Below are 18832 nucleotides of genomic sequence, written 5' to 3' on the forward strand. Positions count from 1 at the left end.
GGTTTGGCTAACAATCGTCTGCTGTGAGCGATGGGAGCTCGCCTGCATTTCTACGTCGCGAAGCCAAGATTCCTGCACATCTAAGAACGGTCACAAAGACATCTCCTTTGTCGCCATCAGTGAAGAAAGTCACATGTGAATCATGTGTTTACCTAGACGGTTACGACAAGTTTTAAACTCGCAGTATATTTCTGGATCTTTGCTCTTAATGGAATTGGATGTACAGTATATTATTTTCCTTTATACTTGCGAGAAGCACGGAGCTGAATTATAGTTTACGATTTTTTTTCAATTTTATACTACGAACATACAAAATCTTGTACATATATGTTTTTTTGAAATGCCGACGAACTCATATAAGTCATGTTTGCGTCATTTATGTTAAATACACTTCCCCAAGTCGCTTGCTCAATTTCGTAACGAAATATGACCTAACGTGTTTTCGTGATTTTGTGTTGATGGCGCCGGTTATTTCTTGCGTGTCCCTTTGAACAAACAAAAAATGCAAAATGGGCCTTTGAGTCAGAGGCGAATATTCCTGTCCGTACTTGCTCTGAGCTTGCATTTGTGAATATATATATATATATATATATATATATATATATATATATATATATATATATATATATATATATATATATATATATATATATACATATATATATATATATATATATATATATATATATATATATATATATATATATATATATATATATATACATATATATATATATATATGGTGTTTCAGAGAACGCTGGCCAAATCGTTCCTGCGAAAACTACTCATCGCAACGAAAAAAGGGTTGTGTCGTTTTGGTCCTGGTCCAGAAGCCCGTTTGGGAACAATAATAAAGTCCGGGATAATTAAGTTGTTCATTATTTTTGCGTAATTACCTTTTTAATATTGTGTTTAAGGGCATGGTTTAAATAGATAATTGCTTAGCATCATGGAAAAACACTAAATCAACAAATTGCAGAACGATAGGAGGCACGCGAAGCATTTTACGACGTTCTGAAAAACTGCAAAAATTCGACCGGTTTTTAAGTTTCGGTTTGCTACCGGAGCGCATCTCGGCCCCGGCGGAACCGAGCCCCGTGGAGGGATAGTGCAACAAACCTCTGCTGCGCTGTCATCGTACGACGCAGCAGAGTCTGTTTCCACTAGCTCTCCACGGGGCGCGGTGCTGCCGGGGCCGCGCCCCGTGGAGAGATCAAAGCTATAGCGGTTGCGATAAGGCGCCCGCGCGATTTTTCAGTCTCTTATCTAGCCCCTGCATTGTACCTGCTCCACGAGTGGTAGATTTAGTACAATACTACGCTTCTCACGCGCCGAAAGTCTTTCTGAAAATGACTGATTTAGTGGTTTTCGATGACGCTGAGCAAGTTTCTAATTGGAATCATATGTCTATTTTCATTAATTAAAAAGTTAATTAACAAATTTTAATTAATTAGACGACTGATCGTTACGATTAGCCCCCTATATTATGTCCCCCTGGCCGTATAACTCGCCTCCACAAGCGGCATAAGTGTAACTTTCACGGCTTTTTTTAAACAAATCTGTTAAGCTTAAAAAACACCCTATATATATATATATATATATATATATATATATATATATATATATATATATATATATATATATATATATATATATATATATATATATATATATATATATATATATATATATTAGGTTTATGTCGTTTAAAACAAATCATGAAGTTTTGATTCCAACTCACGAACTAAATAATACGCTTTTCAGTCTGAGCGAAGCTTTCTCGCCGAAAGGGCTCATGGAACGAAAGAATTTGCTAGACTTCGACAAAGGTAAAAACCTTCCGTTTAGACTAAAATTTAGTAACCTCTGAATTAGACAGAAATTGTACGCGTACGACGAGAGCTTCCAATTTGTTGTGGAATGCCCTCAATAGCCATTACAAAGCAATTCTCGCACGCTAACATCAGACAATGAAATCATCTTTCTTTTTTTGTAAATTGACGAAGCATCCTAAACAATAAGTTATATGCTGTTGATAGCATTACATTACTAACTGCGCCAGACGTTGTTATTTTAACTGAATCATGGCCTGACTTGACTATTCTTAACACGGAAGTATTTCCTACAAGTTTACTGTATATCGAAACGATAGAGATAATCATGGTGGTGGTGTATTTTTACTTCTGGATCAGAACTTGCACAATGCTCCAGTTACAGATCTGTCACGCGAATCGGTATGGTGTAGGATTTTCTTTCTCGAGGTACATTTTTTAGACTTGCCTCGTTCTATAGACCTCCATTGATTACGAATCAGCTTTTTTTCATTTTCTAATGCTTCGCGTGTCGTTGCACCGGGTCATGTTTTCTGGATGGCGATTTTAATCTTCCCGGCGATTTTTAGTTTAATTACCGACCAGCGATTATTAACTTCCCACCTCTGTATTCAACGCTTTCGAAAGACTTTGATCTATATCAGTATGTAAATGAACCCACAAGGATTAGTACTGGTCGGTTAAGTGTTTTTGACTTTTTTTTTTTTTTTATGCAGCAGGCCTTTAAGTGTTACCAATATATTTGTATTGTGTTGAGAGTTTCCCGTAGGAATCCTTTGAGCCAAAGGTAAGGCCAACGTTAGAAAAGGTTTCTTGGAAAGGTTTCGCTGAAGTTTTCAAGGTACTTTGAGTGTAGTGACCCTAAGATGCTTAAAGCGCATGTTTTATGCCAAGTTTGTTCGGAAGTACGTATTTTTTTGTTGTATGAAAGGTAAGGTAGATAGAGATCTAATAGGGTATCACAGTATTGTATGACTGATCTCACAGTTCAGATGGATCTGTTGAAGCTAACAAAAGAGGAACTCCTGCAGCTTGCTACAGGACTTGAGATTTGTATACCAAGAGCTGTAGAAAGCCTTACCTAGTTTCTTAAATAGGGGAAACTACCGATAAAAGTAAAATACAAAATCTGTGGGATATGGTATCGTGGAAAGAAGAAACTCCCGAGGACCTGGAGCTGCAGTGGCAAAAGACTCGTCACTCTGATGAGCGGCATCGACAAGCAACTCGAGAGGCAGAGGAGTGAAGAGCTCGAGAAACAAAGGGAGAGAGAGAGAGATTAAACTTACAAGCAGCTCGCGGGCCCGCAGAACAGGAAAGGCAAGCGTAACTTAGACGAGAAGAGCTAGCGATCAAAATGTTAGAACTTGAGCGTGGAGTTTTGAACATTAACACTAATAATTTTGCCAGTTGAAATAAAACTTTTCACGTGAGCGAGTTAAAGCAGCCATTTAAATGGAAAACGACGCCGGATTATTTCTAGTTAATTATGAGAGACTCTGTCAACACATGTCCTTTCCAAAGAAGTCATGGCCATTTCCACTTCTGGCACTGTTGCCTTGCAAAATTGCAGAAGTTATGGCTAGACTCACAAGAGCAATGTTCAGGCTTTGACTATGTGTAGGCGAGCCTACTTAAAAGATACAGGTTGTCCGCGGAGGCCTTTTACCTTAAGTTCAGAAATAGAAAAAAAGAACCGAGCCAGTCCAATGTTGACTTCACTTACACGTTGCGAGTCAACATGGTGGAATGGCTAAAGAGCACCGAAGTTTTCGGAGATTACGACAAAGTGATCTAAACGTTCCGCTTAGAATAGTTCTTCCGGGGTAAAAACTGCGGAGCTTGCAGACGTAAACGAGTTACGACACAAGTTGGTCGACGCCGGTAAGCTTTCTGTAGCATAAAACCCGAAGAGCCAATGCAATCAGTCAAAAACTGCGAAAAGAAAGTCGAAACGTAAATTGGCAAAGCTCAAAAGCACACAAATTGAGGATTCTGACATCAACTCCACGACAGACGAGCGCAAGACAAAGCAGCACGCGACAAAACAACACGGTGAAAACAGCAGCGTCAAAACAGAACCGCGTCGAGACAGCACGGCGACAGAAAAGCACGCGTGAAAACAGCACGCATGCAAACAACACGCGTCAAAACAGCAGGGCGAGAAGTCAGCATGGCGACCAAAGAGCACGTGCCAAAAAGAACACAGCAAAAAAACACCACACGCCTAAGTACTTGCTGTTAACGTGTTCAGCAAAACACAAGAACTACCGTTACATTTCATCATCTACCGTTATGTGACATTTTATTATTACCTGCGCCGCTTTATTTTATTTGAATAGTTATTGCTTCGCTTGCATGCTCAGTAATACAAAACGGTTCCACCGCCAGCCAATGAAGAAAAACTTCTTGACGTCTTTTTAATTAGTGCTATAATGTTACTCCGTTTACGTTTTATATCGATACAAATGAGGCACCCCATTTACCCAAAGGAATAATGAATATCATAATTGATAAGAATTTGTAGAACTGATAAATAAATAGTTTATTTGACATGAACTCATATTGGCACGTGGCTTACTTGCAGTAAGAGAAGCGACAGCCCAAAAGAGTGTAAATGGGAGGCTGTGTCATACAGTGACAGGATGTTGCCTAGTCTTTGCGAGGTTCTCACCTATGGCTTTGGACCCCTTGGTGTGCGTCCTATTGGGCCGTCGATCATATTCTTCTGGTTGAGGCCTCGCTCAGTCTTCAAGGCCTCGATGAGCCGGTACAGGTCAGGATGTTGAAATCCGAGCGAAGATTAAGTACTCCAGTGACAGCGTATACGCCGTTGTACTAACGGCGATGTACATGTTGACCGAGCGGAGCCTCACCCAACACTAGATGATCGGCGACCGAAGAGGAAGCACCCCGTCGGGTTCAATGCAATACGCGAGAATCTCTCAAAATCTACTTAAAGGGGTACTCCGCCGATTTTTGAGCTACCTCAACTAACTATATTTTCTGACTCCCCGGCCTTTGCCCTTTCTGGTATGCTATTTAGTATCGTGAAATTAATAATAGTTATTGCGAAATCGGCAAATGAAAATGATGCAAAAACAAACATTCAAATATACCCGCCCTTTTCAGGGCCGTGACGTCAGTGGAAGGTTAGCTTGCCAGTCGGGCGAGCAGTCTAAAAAATAGAATATGCCAATCATTTGTTCCGTGCTGGAGCGCGGGGACTGGAGCGAGCTTCCAAAGCATTCATTTGACACCATGAAACTGCTTCGAATCAGTTGGGAACAAATTCTACAGTCCAAAGAGTGAACCCCTGCACTTCGAATGACATAACTTTTTCATTGTTGCCAGTAGAGACTTTCAGTTTGAAAAACACGGTGAAGACCAAAATTGTAAATTCAATAACTTCGTGAAAAAAAATTATTTTGACCTAATATTTGGGATACTATTTTAGCGATGTTGTTTGGCGAGTTTAGCAAAATTTCAAGCAAATCGGGGACCATGAAGAAATCGGCGGAGTACCCCTTTAACGCCCTGTCCCTGCATGACACACGGCCCCTCCTTGACTCCCTTTTAGGCTATCGCTTTTGATTACTGCATGTAAGCTGCTATATGTAAAGCAAGAGTTTAAGTCAAATAAACTATTTCTTTAGCAGTTATCCTAAACTCGTCAATGGTGATCTGCATTCTTCCTTTGGGTAAATAGGGTGCCGCGTTTGTATCGATATAAAAAATTATCAGAATAACAATCCCTCCGTAATTAAAAAGATGGCAAATATTAGCCTATTTGGCTTGTGGTCGGAACGTTTTATATTACTGTACATGCACGGAAAGCTATACGTAAATAGTAAAATATAACGGGGCACGTAATAATATAAAGACACATACCTGTAGATTATAAAGTGTCGCGGCGATACAGAAGTTGCGTTGAACACAGTAGCAGCAAGAACTTAATTTCGGCGCGTGCAGCCAATATTGTGTCCTACAGCGATAAAACAGCATAAATTTTGGTGCGGGTTGTTTTGTCACTGTGCTGTTTTGGTACGTGATGTCCTGTGGCTCCGCTGTTTTGACGCCGTGCTGTTTCGTCACATGCTGTTTTGACGCGTGCTGTTTCGTCACTGTGCTCTTTTGACGCAGTGCTGTTTTGACTGTGCTGTTTCGACATAGCTGTTTTGTCGTGTGCTGTTTTACCGCATACTTACTAACATCAAGCAGACGGCTACTCAGGGTTATGAACCAAAAAAAGTAATCACACGTTATATCTGCCATTGGCCAGGCCACATTTCGTTGGTGATCCGAAAAAAGAAAAAGCAAAGATTTAAACACAGGTCACTGGAAATGATTTACAAACCAAGAGTATAGTCGGCTTTATCTTATAGGCATCAAATCCTCGAGTGAATGAAAGAACTTTTTTTAGGATTGGCGCAGTGAGGCAGTGTGAACGTAGAGGTAATTCGTTCACGAACTCAACTGAAGTCGCCACGAAAGACCCCGGCAACGTTTCAAGAATCTTAAGTTAAATCCTGCCGATAGACCAAAGATACCAGATTCCTGCAGGTTGCGTCTGCCCTAATTGAAGCGAAGATTGTAGTTGTAAATAAAGTTTTCCTCGGGATACCTTCAAAATGTGTAGCATCTGTTTATGTATATAAATTTGGAGGTAAAATAATTTCACTTGTAGTACAGTACACCTAAATCCAGCGTCTTCGCAGCACAGTGTACACAGCACCTTGAAAATATTTTCTAAGGAGTTCGTTTAAACAACAAGCGCATTGTCCTTCTAAACAAAGGTTATATATAAAAGCTACGGGAAGTGGGGTGACTTTCTCTTTGGCATTTTACAGTGTATTAATGCATCAAGGGACATTCTTAAGGTTTTGGCTCTGTCCGCCGATCACAGCAGGTTGTCGAGGAAATAGCGCCATCATTTCGGAATGTTTTATTCGCGATAATTCTCAGCGTCATATCGGATGTTCGAGAGCAAATGCGTGAGGGGCACAGCAGGAAAAATGTGAAGGCTCGGCGGCTCTTTGGGGTTCCAGTCTGTTGACTGATGTCACTGCTTTCTTAGCCTCTGTTATTTCGTGTGTTCAAGATGCCCGATCGCCGCGGCGTTCCTGAGGTATTTTTATTGGCCAGTTGGAAGCTGGCACTGCTGAAAGAGATCTCCCTGCATCCGGGGTAGTTGTTACGGTCCAAACCCCGGCGAAACTGTGCTTTATTTATGGCACACTTAAAGGGACGGTTCGCAACACCATCACTTGGCAGAGATCCTCTCGAAAACCCGGAACCAAGGCTTTCGAACATCGACTGAAGTAGGCAACGTCAATGGGTCTTCGTCTTCCTCCTTCCCCAACATCAAGAGAAACTGCTGCTGCGGCTACATTACCCTCCGGTCCAATGACAAGGGGTGGTTGGACCTCATCTTCATCGAAGCCAGCAGCCACCACCAATCACACAAAGGTCCCTCTGGTGACAAGACGCCGTCACGTCACCGAGGCTATAAATGGGGACCCGCGGACACGCGCGGCGGAGACAGAATGAGACTTATGTCTAATTATGTCTCATTAAACATCGTCATTCCTATAACCCAAACCCGGTCCCCAGCTTGTCCGTCTCCCAGCCCTTAACAATAGCCATGGGCATAAATGATCATTCGGTGGTTGCGGCGTCTTTGAGAAGCTCAAATGTGTCTATAAATATAAAGGAACAAAAAATGTTTACATGTTTAACAAATGAGGGTATGATGGACTTACATTTGTTCTTATGGAGTTATTGTCTTAATTTGAACTTCCACAGCGTATCCACGTCTGTAGACACAACAGACGTGAATTCGTTATGGGATGTTTTGTGCATAATGTACGGGAGTTAGTTGGCGCATGCGTACCCTCAAGAATATGCAGCTCAAAACGTAGGCAAGATAAACCCTGAATTAATTTAGAAATTTAGAAAGCGCTACTCTGGCTACGGGAGCCAGAGGGAGCCAGTGTAGCGCTTTCATCCCCGTAGCGCCGTCTTTCCTGCTTGTCATGTTGATTCTGTTCATCACGTGACTTAATTGGGCGAATAGCGGCGCCGCGTCTTAGAGGCGCGCGGCGCGCTCAAAAGGAGGGGAACATACGGCAGGGCACGCGCAACGACTACTTTCCTGCACAGCATTTGCTCCGCCTCCTCGCGTGATCAGATATCGGCGAATCGCAGCGCGGCGGCACGTGCAAAACAGACTCGAAACTCTGGCTCCCGTAGGGAGCCTATACAGATACTCTAGGCCGGGTAGTTTAACACGCGCCCCTGTGATACACGCGCGACGTAGTGACCGTCCCCCACTGCACCGTGAAAGCGGCGAAAGCTGAAAGTTGTTATCTTCAACAAGAAAGAGCACACCAGAGTTCTATTACCGTGCGGCGATATTACGCATTACAGTAGGGCGGGATTTCTATTTAAAATTTCTGGGCCAAAATTATATATTTATGACTTTGAAACAGTGGCGACCAATTGGCCTCTTCGATGAGTTTTCCTTCGACGAATTGCCCTATGACGAATTGGCCTATTCGACGAATGGGCCGCCGACGAGTTGGCCGTCGACGAGTTGGCTTTCGACGAGTTGGCCTAGACCTAGACCCGCTATAGGCAACCTGCAATGCTGTTTGGTTTGGCGCCATCTAGCGACTGAAGCAAGAAATATTGGGTACCCCTGGGAGTTGCGGCTGCATTGTTCAAACGTGAGCTATTACTCTGGTGACGCCGCGGAGCCTAGTGTCTGAAACAAGAAATACTGGGTATCCCAGGAAGCTGTGATCACGTAACGTGCCAGTAGAGCGGAAGCTACGACCCTTGGGGGGCCAATCGGAACGTGGCTGCGTATCACCGGAGCGCGCCTCAACTCCGAAGAAGTATCAGGCTTTTCGCTGCGTCATGCTTCAATATGTGTGCGTTGCGCTCGCATACGTTGCGCATTTCGAAGCCTTCGGCACGGAATGTGGGGCTTATCGTTCGCCGTTTGCCAAGTTACAACGAGATAGGGTGTAACCATGCGTTCTCACCCTGCTGGCGCCGCCTGGCCGTTGCCGGCTGCCTATACATTTATCCGGAGCAGGTACGTAGCCAGGATTTTGATTCGGGGGGGGGGGGGGGGGGGGGGGCGGCAGGCCGCCGATGACAAGATGCTGTATCAGGGGGAGGTGGAGGGGGAGAGGAGGGTCCCAGCAAAATGGAATATTTCGGGGGGGGGGGGGGAGGGAGAGGGGGGAGGCGGGCCCCATGTCCCGCCCCCCCCCCCCTCCCCCCTGGCTACGTGTCTGATTCTGAGTCGGATCGAGTAATTTAAAGCGCAAGACACGTACACAACGAAACGACAAGGGGCTAATCAAATATGTGTATGTATCGGAGACTTAAACAGAATACATTATAATGATTCGGTTACGACTACGGTTACCATTATCCAGGTATTTAGATATTGAGTAACTTTCCTGCTTACCGTGAAGAATTGCAAGGGATCGTACCTATGTATGATGTGTTTTATTTGTTTTGTGTTAATTTGGCGTTTACTCGTTCTTTGCGCACCGAAGTGAAGACCTTCGGGTTGTTTTCGTGCACACTAAAAAATTTTTTTTTTTTTTTTTTGCTGTTAATTTTCACGTGGTAACAGAATCTGGTAGGGGTAGAAAAAATAGTGAAACCTTCCTTCGAAGCTATATAGGAGGCCACGCTAGCGCATGTGTTTTTATTCTGACTTTAATACGGGACCAGAGTTTGTTATTCACACAGAAAGGGCGAGGTGGTTTAAACAACTGCAGCTGGAGCAAAACTAAAACCGTGTGTTCTGTTGAGTGCGCTCACTGCAGAGTATGGGCACAAGTTGATGCCGTATGCCATCGCTCTAGCGACCTCTACAGTTGCAATTCCTCACACGTGTCTTCGATGAGAGCGGGTCCTACGAAACCGCAAGGTATTTACTGAAACCAAATATCGTTTCACTGCTTTTAACCAACTGCCTGTGCTAAATTTCTGCCTTTCTACTCCGTCTTAACTGAAGTATATCATCTAACGACTTTCTTTCTAAATAATAATATTCCCTACAGCAAAGTGTCTGATGACGTCGCATAACGTGACCACACATCGCAATGTCACGTGGCAGCGTTCCGTCAACGTCACGAGACAATATCAAGTTACGGGTCTCGGGACACTAACGTCAGGTTAATGGTCCCGGGACGATTTCACGTCTAGTTACGTGGTAACCTGACACTGTAACGTCAAGTTAAAAACCGACTGACAGATTCTGCGTCAGGAAAAAAAGAAAAGTTTTGTTGTTCGTTTTTTTATTTCCTGGTCATAAAGTAAGTTTCGAGATGTGAGTAAGCCAGTTTTCTTCCTCTACTCCCATTTCACTTTTTAACTCCAACCGCAGCCTGCGCTGCGATCCGATGAAGCAAAAGTCACTATGGCAGTACTTGGCAGCTTCGCTTAATCCAATAACTTTAGCTGAAGTCAATCACAAGGCGCCAAAGTGAAGTCTCTTGATTCTTCTGTTACAAGTAACGACAACCAATACAAATGACAAAACACATTCCGCTGGAACGAAATGGCGACATACAGTTCAAAGCTCTGCTGTCCGCCGCCCTTCGCTTCCTAAAACCTACACCGTCACGCAGTGGCGCTTCACAGAATGTCGCGACTTGTAGGGAGCTCATATCTAAAGACTTTACGCCAGAAAGCACTCGCCGTCTTTGAAGTGAGTGCCGAACTCCCAATTGCAACGAGTCGGCGTCATCTAGGCCGCAATCGTTAAATTCCGACGTCATCACATAAACTCGCTCAGTATAGCGTGAGCCAAGTTTCTTTCATTGACCGTTGTTTTGTCAAGGTTTTTCTTCGCAGTAAAAATGAATTTAAAAAAAAAAGTGTTTTCTTGTGAACCATGGTAACCAAACGCGAAGCTCCCGAAAGATTAAATTTTCATGAATCAAGTTCAGGCTGCAGTTAAACGAATGACAGCCGGCGACGAATCAACTATGTATGATTATTAATGGCAAATCTTTAAGCAGGATATCAAGGGAATGGCAATGGAAAGAGCTACTGCGATTATAAACGAAGAACAAAAAATTAAAAACTTAAATGAGTTCAAACTTACAGACGCTAGTTAAAAAAGAGTGCTTGAAAGAAAAACTCGAGCAGTTAGATAAAGAGCTTTATCAAGGGTCACTTATGTGGGCATGAGCCGAACGATTGATAGCGAAAAAAACGCCCACTAAGCGAGCTATCGGCAGGGCAAAAAAGTACGCGAGTCGGAATGAGATTGCAGAAATTGAAAAAGACTGTAAAGTCACAAGCGACAACGCGGAAATCGAGCGGGCGTTTTTCGAGTATTATAGCGCTTTCTTTTCATCTAATCTCCTAAATGATGAAAGATATTAAAGTGAATTTTTGTCTCTCATGCCTAGACTAGGTGATGAAACAAAATCAGTTCTAGAAGGTCCTGTTACATACCTGAAAGTCAAGATGGCAATTGTCACTTTGAGCCCGGGGAACTCCCCCGGCCCAGACTGGCTAAGAGCGGGTTTTTATAAAGCGTTCAATCATACACTGTCTTCGTTTTTAACGGAGGTTTTTGACGACGCAATCGAGCCTAGCTTTTTCCTGCGATCTTTCCTAACGGCGCATACCGTCCTAATCCCTAAAACAAAGGATGTAGCTAAAACTCAGGCTTGTTACATCGAATCGCCCCATAAGTTTGGCCAATATCGACTACAAAGTTTTGATAAAGGTCTTAGCCAGAAGAATGCAAAGCGTTATAACCTAGATAGTTGGTTCTCACCAGACATGTACGATAAAAAGTAGAACAATTTTTACCAACATTCACACAGCGCGGAGTGTCCTCGAATGCTGCGACGCCATGCATAGTCGCGTGGTATGCTACAAGTGGACCTCGAGAAGGAATGTATTGTAAAAGCTTGGCCTGCTGGGCAAGTTGGTAATTGACATTTATGTTAAAAATAGCGCTAAAAAGACGGCACGAAAAGACGGAGAAGCTCACAGGACAAGCGCTAACTCTCTACTAAAGTTTATCGAACGCTTCCAACCTTGCTATAGCCGTGCACGCGCGTAATCTCGTCTCAAAAGAAACACGGCGTACCGCCAAATCAATAGATATTGCCCACCCACCGACTGTTCAAAAAGTTAGCGAAACCGCTACATTATTCCCCCGCACAACCCGAACGAGGAAGGAAAAAAGCGCCGTGTTATTATTTACAAGCTAGATAGTGTGAATGAAGCTGTAGTCTTTGGGTTCCATATACACTGATACAGCGCTAATGCAAACATCTTTGTCGCAAGCATGTATTCTTGCCGCCACCAGAAGGTATTCTTGCCGCTTCCAGCAACTATCTTTCTAACCTTCATTTTTTGGGTCCCTCCACCTGCGCACCGTCCAGCATGGGGGAACAACCACAGGTTTTGCAATGCCTCGGCAAGTCGGAACCTTAATTGCTGCCAAGAGAAGCCGCGTGTTCTCGAAGTCTATCATTTAAGCAACGTCCCGTCGGGCCTATCTAGACACGACCACAAGTTAAAGGAATCCCGTCAACCACCTCAGAGGCACAAGGCACAAACTTTGTTACGAAGAAACCTGCTTGCAGCAAGAAACACGTCAAAACGTTTGTGACTGGTGCCATTTAGGTAGTTTACGGGATTCCTTTCACTTGTGGTCGTGTTAAAAATAGGCCAGACGGGACGTTTCTTAAATGATAGACTTCCGAAACCATATGCGGCTTCTCTTGGCAACAATTACGGTTCGCACTTGCGGGGCATTGTAAACCTTTTGGTTGTTCCCCCATGCTGGACGGTGCGCAGGTGGGGGGACGCAAGAAAGGAAGGTTAGAAAGAGAGTTTCTGGAGGCGGCAAATATGCATGCTTGCGACTAAGACGTTTGCATTAGCGTTGTATCGGTGTATATGCAACCCAAAGAGTACAGCTTCATTAACACGATCTAGTTTGTAAATATCAACACGGCGCTTTTTTTTTTTCTCGGTTGGGTTGTGCGGCGGGATGATGTAGCTGTTTCGCTGTCTATTTGAACAGGCGGTAGGCGAGATATATCTACTAATTTGGCGGTACGCCGTGTTCCTTCTGAGACGAGATTACGCGCGTGCACGGCGAAAGCAAATTGGAAGCGTTCAATAAACTTTAGTTGCCAGTTAGCGATTGTCCTGTGTACTTTTTCGTCTTTTACAGCCAAAGCTGTACACCTCTACCAGCCAAGAAAACGTTCGTATCGTTGTCGTTGTTAGCAAAAAACTCCCGGCGAACAATTGAGGGCAAAACAGCATATCTCCTTTGAAATCAGGCATACAGCTCAGTATCCATTTAAATAAACAAAACCACAAAATAAGCTTCAAAACCACATGATGGGTGATAAGGCGCGTGTGAACAATGGGAACACCCTCCCACGCGTTCCGGTAAAAATTAGGTTTGCAGCTGCGTCGAAAAGGGTTGACGTCATTCGAAGCCGTCGTGTGAAGTGCAAACCGCATAATGGATGATAACGGCGCCTTCGAACAGTGCGAAGCACGTTCCTTTTCCCCGCGTGTGTGTCCCGGTAAAGATTACGGTTGCGTAAGCTACTCCAAGAGGAAAAGTACCCAACAGCATAGAAATCACGTAGTGACGTCACCACGCTTTCATATATAAGAAGGAGACCAATCTAGCAATTGATCACACCACACCCGTGATTATTGTCGGGGACTTAAATGTGGATATATCAAGACCGCAAAACAAGTGGTTCATCCAATTCGTCATGGAAGAGTTTGCACTCATGTGCTTCACCAATGCAACTTAACCAACCACCATTTATGGATCATGCATTGATTTAACCGGCACCATGACAGAACAGCACACGACAAAACAGCACGCGACAAAACAGCATGGCCAAAACAGCACGCGTCAAACAGCACAGCGTCAAAATAGCGCGCCGACAAAACAGCACGTGTCAAAGTAGCACACGACAAAATAACACAGCTTCAAAACAGCACAGCGACAGAAGAGCACGTGCCAAAACAGCACGGCGTCAAGAGACCACAGCGTCAATACAGCACCGCGACAAAACAGCACACAAAGCTTGAATTTGACGTTTTCGATTTTTATAATTTTGAAATTCGGCGTAATTTTTTCGTTTTTTTTTTTTATTCTAAACAGAAGTTTTCGGTTTATTGGGGTGAATATATTTGTAGAATCACAAACTTCTTGGTTGTTTTCGGTTTATTTACGAAAGCCAGTATGCTGACGAAAATGTATTACTTAAAAGCGTTTGTTTAAAATGTATAGTGAGTAAACCAGGTACTGGTTTTCTTATTTGTTGCTGTCTGGCAGCCGACGCGACCTGTTCTGCAAGGCTAACTGGGTTCCTATCGTGATCTGACATTATTGTTGTGTGCTCGTATTTGTACACAGGTCGAACATGAACTTCACTACCACTTCGGTCGGAGAGGCAAATATAAAAATCCAAAAATTTGCAAACATTATACTCGGTGCGTTTTTTCCCTATTTTCATGACTCTGAGAGGTGGTAAATTCGCGCAGACCATAGAAACGGCAAAAATACAATCGTATTCATGCCCTCCTCTCGTAGACGGAAGCTAGGGGTGTTAAAACGGACGCCCTTGATTTTCATTATTCAATTCAGGATTAAACTATCTTCTTTGAGCAAAGAATTCGGCACGCAACACAGTGAAACGCCCAGGTTTCGGCCTGAAAACCGCCGCGCTCGAATCTTTTGTTGAAAGTTGAACCCATCTAAGGAGACAAGATGAAAACTGCGAAAGGAAGTAGTTATATGGTCAATATTGAGTCCTCCTCCCTTCCCCCCCCTTCCCCCCCTCCCCCCCCCCCCCCCCCCCCCCACACACACACACGTACATTCCTCCAAACGCCCTCGACAATACTCACCTTTTTCAGTTGAAACCGAAATCGGAAAAATGAATTCGGTGGACTTTTATAGGTTTTATTCGGTTTAAGGCAAAAACGCTGAACGCTAAATATAGCATTGGAGTTAAAAAATGCATGTCCCAAAGCAGGCACTGAAAAGGAATGTAGGGTCTGACCAATTCGTCGAAAGCCAACTCCTCGACGGCCAATTCGTTGAATACGTTCTCTTGGGAGCAAGTTCGGAGTGGGGAGTATGCTCGATGCGCACATGAAGGCTCTCTGGGTAGTACCGAAGCCCCCGCTAGTGCGTATTCCGGCTATCTCTCGAGCAGTACTGCTTATTTTGACGCGCAAGTTTGCTGGTGATGTTGCCTACAATAAATGAATCAATCGCACGGAAATGTGCCGTCGTTAGTTGTTAAAAAAAAAACAGAAAGTGTGTGCGGCAACGGTGTGCATAGCCCATGCTGCACGGCAACAGCATTGAGACTGTGGCATGTTTCTGCTTCACCGGTTTCCACTCGATCGAAGCCTTCGTCGGCAATAATCTGGGAGTTTAACTCCAAACAACTTATCGCCTGGAAGCTGCAGCCGTGTGTTTTCGGGGCATTTTATTCACAGCGAATGAACTTCGCACAATCGGTGCCCATCGCACACCTTGAATACGCTCAACATTAAAGTCACCTTATCTTACCGGTTCTAACAATGCATCTCAAATCGGCATCTTTCGCTTTTTCTTTTAAGGGGGGGGGGGGGGGGGGGGGAGGGGCGTTGTTTTGCGCTTAGGTGGTAATTAGAAAACGACGAGTACTACGGAACCTCGCCGGACCGCCGCAAACCAGATGGTTCATAACTTGAACTTTTGGATTTCTTTTTCCCAATAACGTCTCCTCTTTCGATGGTTCTAGAAAAAAGAACAGAGAACACGGCCTACATCGACGCGAAGATATCACCTTTAACTATCCAATTTCTTCAAAGATCACCGTAGTTAAGTAGTAGTAAGTACTGCTAACTTCATTTGTTTTTAGCAATCACACAGCGGCAGCACTCAAGACACTGACTTGAGTGCGATCGCGTCGCTGCCAACGTACTTTTTTTTTTAATTGTTTCTCAACTAGCAGTTAAATAATGCTATACGATTTTCAACCCTTTCCCTTTTCGTTCTGTTTTGTTTTCACAAAATGCTACCTATTACAGCCTTTTTAACGCTCAGCACTGACGGATCAAGATAATTATCGCGCAGAGAGAGGTGAAGAGCGCGTGCGAAGTTGCTACATGAGTTCTGTTTTGTCGCTATGCTGTTTTGACACCGTGCTGTTTTGACGCGTGCTATTTTGACGCGTGCTGTTTTGTCGCCGCGCTGTTTTGACGCTGTGCTGTTTTGACGCTTGCTGTTCTGACCGTGCTGTTTTGTCGCGTGCTGTTCTGTCGCGTTCCCGATTTAACCTTAGCAAAGAATATCTCTACAGTGAAAACTGAAAATCTCAACGTCACACCGATCATAAAGTAGTCCTGGATGTCGTTGTGAAGTAATAAAAGGTGTGGTTAAGTACAGGGCACTTGCCTCTGGTTTCACTCTTTGTAGAGCCACGTGTGTGACTTTTCAAGTGACGTCGTAATGGGCAATCGTTGTGGGTGTCGTTTACAGCTTCGCTGTCTAACCACCTTCACAGCGTGGATTGGAGCCATAGGTTTTTTGTTGTATCTTTTCTGCGCTATTTTTAACATGAATGTCAATTACCAACTTTCCCAGCAGATCACGCTTTTACAATACAATTCTTCTTCGTTGGGCACTTTTCTGTGTAAGCTTCTACTATGTGAGCAGTGCGTGCAGTACACGAGTCTGATCGCCCTCTCGACGTGCAAGGCCAGATACTTTGCCTAGTGCCTACGAAAAGGACAGTGCTTACCGGACATTTCTTCCTTATTTAGTGCCTTGGGTCCGTCCATCGGGTATTGGAAGAAAATATGTAAGATCCTCAAGTCTAAGTGTTGGCGGCAAGTTCGATTCTTTACGACTGGTTGAGTGTCAGTTGCTTCAAGCGGTGCGGGGACGGCCAGGCTGGAGCGACCCGATTGGCAGAACACCATAGGTCGGCGGTAGCGACAATGGAGCTTCGTTGGTGAAGAACGCGGTGGAACTTACCAAAACCGAGGACGATGACAGTTTTTCTTGCCCCGGTGGTCTTCTTGGGTGGTGCTTCGGTCCCACCTGCCGTGGAGCGAGTGCTGGAAAGAGGACCAAAGTTTAGTTTCAAAACTTCTGCGGACAAACATGAACTCTTGGCAACTGTCCACAGGATTGCAGACAAGGCTCCCACAGAGGAAAAGGAGTGGTGTGTTTCGAAAAAAGTAGAGTCTTTTTAGAGAAGCTACGAAGGTAGCAAAGACAATCGGTCGGTATTCCGGAGGGTTGTCCGTCACTTCCACAACTCGGACCTTTCGCTCCTGTTGGCTGACAAAAAAGGAAGCTTCATGGTTCTCCCAAACAAATTATTCGGTGAGAAAGCTATGCTTGCTATCAAGAACTTCAAGCTAGCAGACACACGACCGACTAGGACAAAGACAAGGGCTGTTAAGATGTTGGAGGAATCGGACCTCGAGGCTTTGGTGAAGCGTGCAAGAAATTGCAAACTGGATGTCCTGAAGATGTTCCTTGCGGCGAAGACGCACAAAGCTGAGTGCCCCTTCAGAGCCATCATCACCGAGACTACTGGCAGGCGCAGTTGAGCAGCTTTTTGCAGCTGCACCTGATTAACCTAATCCCAGAAGACCCTTACAAGGTGAGCCGTTCGGACCACCTCATCGACGTACTAGAGGAGGGCCTTCCCGGAGTCAACAATGCTTTCTCCCTAGACGTTGAGGAATTGTTTCATTCAGTTCCACATGACGAACTTCTAGTTTCTGTTCGGGGACTGATTGAAACATCGGGCGTTCTTGCATTTCAAAATGCCTGTGGAGTTACGGCTGATGCCTTCCTGGAAGCATTGAACTGCTACCTAAACTCAACGCTTGTTTGCTTTGGGGACGAGGTGTATTTGTAGAAGCGAGGCATTTTAATCGGATCTAGTGTGGCGCCTATACTATGTGAGGTTTTTCTTGCCAAGGTTTGACCGCTTCGTTTCGCACGAGGTAGCTGACGCCCCCGTTGTGAAGGTTTGTGGGTACGATGACGATTTTATTATATTGTTAAGACCTAGATGGAGGGAAAGGGCCTGTTTGTTCAGTTAGGTACGCATTGCTTTATTTGTAAGAGGCCGGAGGCAGCCGCACGGATTATCTTTCGCTGTATGGTACGTACGCTTTTTTTCAAGAGTATACGCTTCTCGCGGTGGTGACGGGGTAGGAAAGTAGAGACTGGTCAGCTCGAATGGTGCAGCAATCTCGGCAGCTACGTGATCACGCAAAAAAAAAAAAGAAAACCAAGATCACGACGTTTCATTTCCCGTACTTGTCATTAAAGTTAAAGCAAGTACGTGGGAGAGCTGGTTAAGAATAGACATAGTTCCGTGCCTGACCGTCCTTTTTTTGTTTTTTGTTTTTTTGTTTTGTCCCTTGCTCCAGCGTTACTATGTCTACTTGTCATGTAGTAAGTAACGCGACGAAAGTGATCGTACTTGTCATGCCAGTGATATGTCGCCACCTGTACTTGTCGCAGCAGCAAGGTTTCATCCACCTTGAACAAGCGCGATCTCGAAGCGGAGACATACGGCGTGATTCTTGCAAGACAAAGGCCGCGCTACGCGCCTCGCTTTTTTTTTTTCTTTTTGCTAATGTATTTTTGCTAGTTTCCGCAGCTCCTGTTTTCTTCCGCTAGCACCGCGCAAGGGCAGTAGAGGGATCGCTCTAGTGAAGGCAACCAAGTCCTCAAGTTGGCGCCACCACCATTAAACATGTTTGTGGCGGCAATGGCGGTTCGACCGCCGCTGCCGCCGCGAACACGGAGGGAGAATTTTCGTCCCTTTTTTCAAGCGCCACCAGGTGGTGCTACATGTGAATCGGTAAAATGGAGGAACGGGTGCAATTTCCTCTTTTCCCTTGGCGACGGGGAGGAACATCGTTTTAGAGCGCAGCTC

The sequence above is a fragment of the Ixodes scapularis genome, unplaced genomic scaffold, assembly GCF_016920785.2.
Source record: "Ixodes scapularis isolate PalLabHiFi unplaced genomic scaffold, ASM1692078v2 PGA_scaffold1__304_contigs__length_218370807, whole genome shotgun sequence".
NCBI classification, from domain to species: Eukaryota; Metazoa; Arthropoda; class Arachnida; order Ixodida; family Ixodidae; genus Ixodes; species Ixodes scapularis.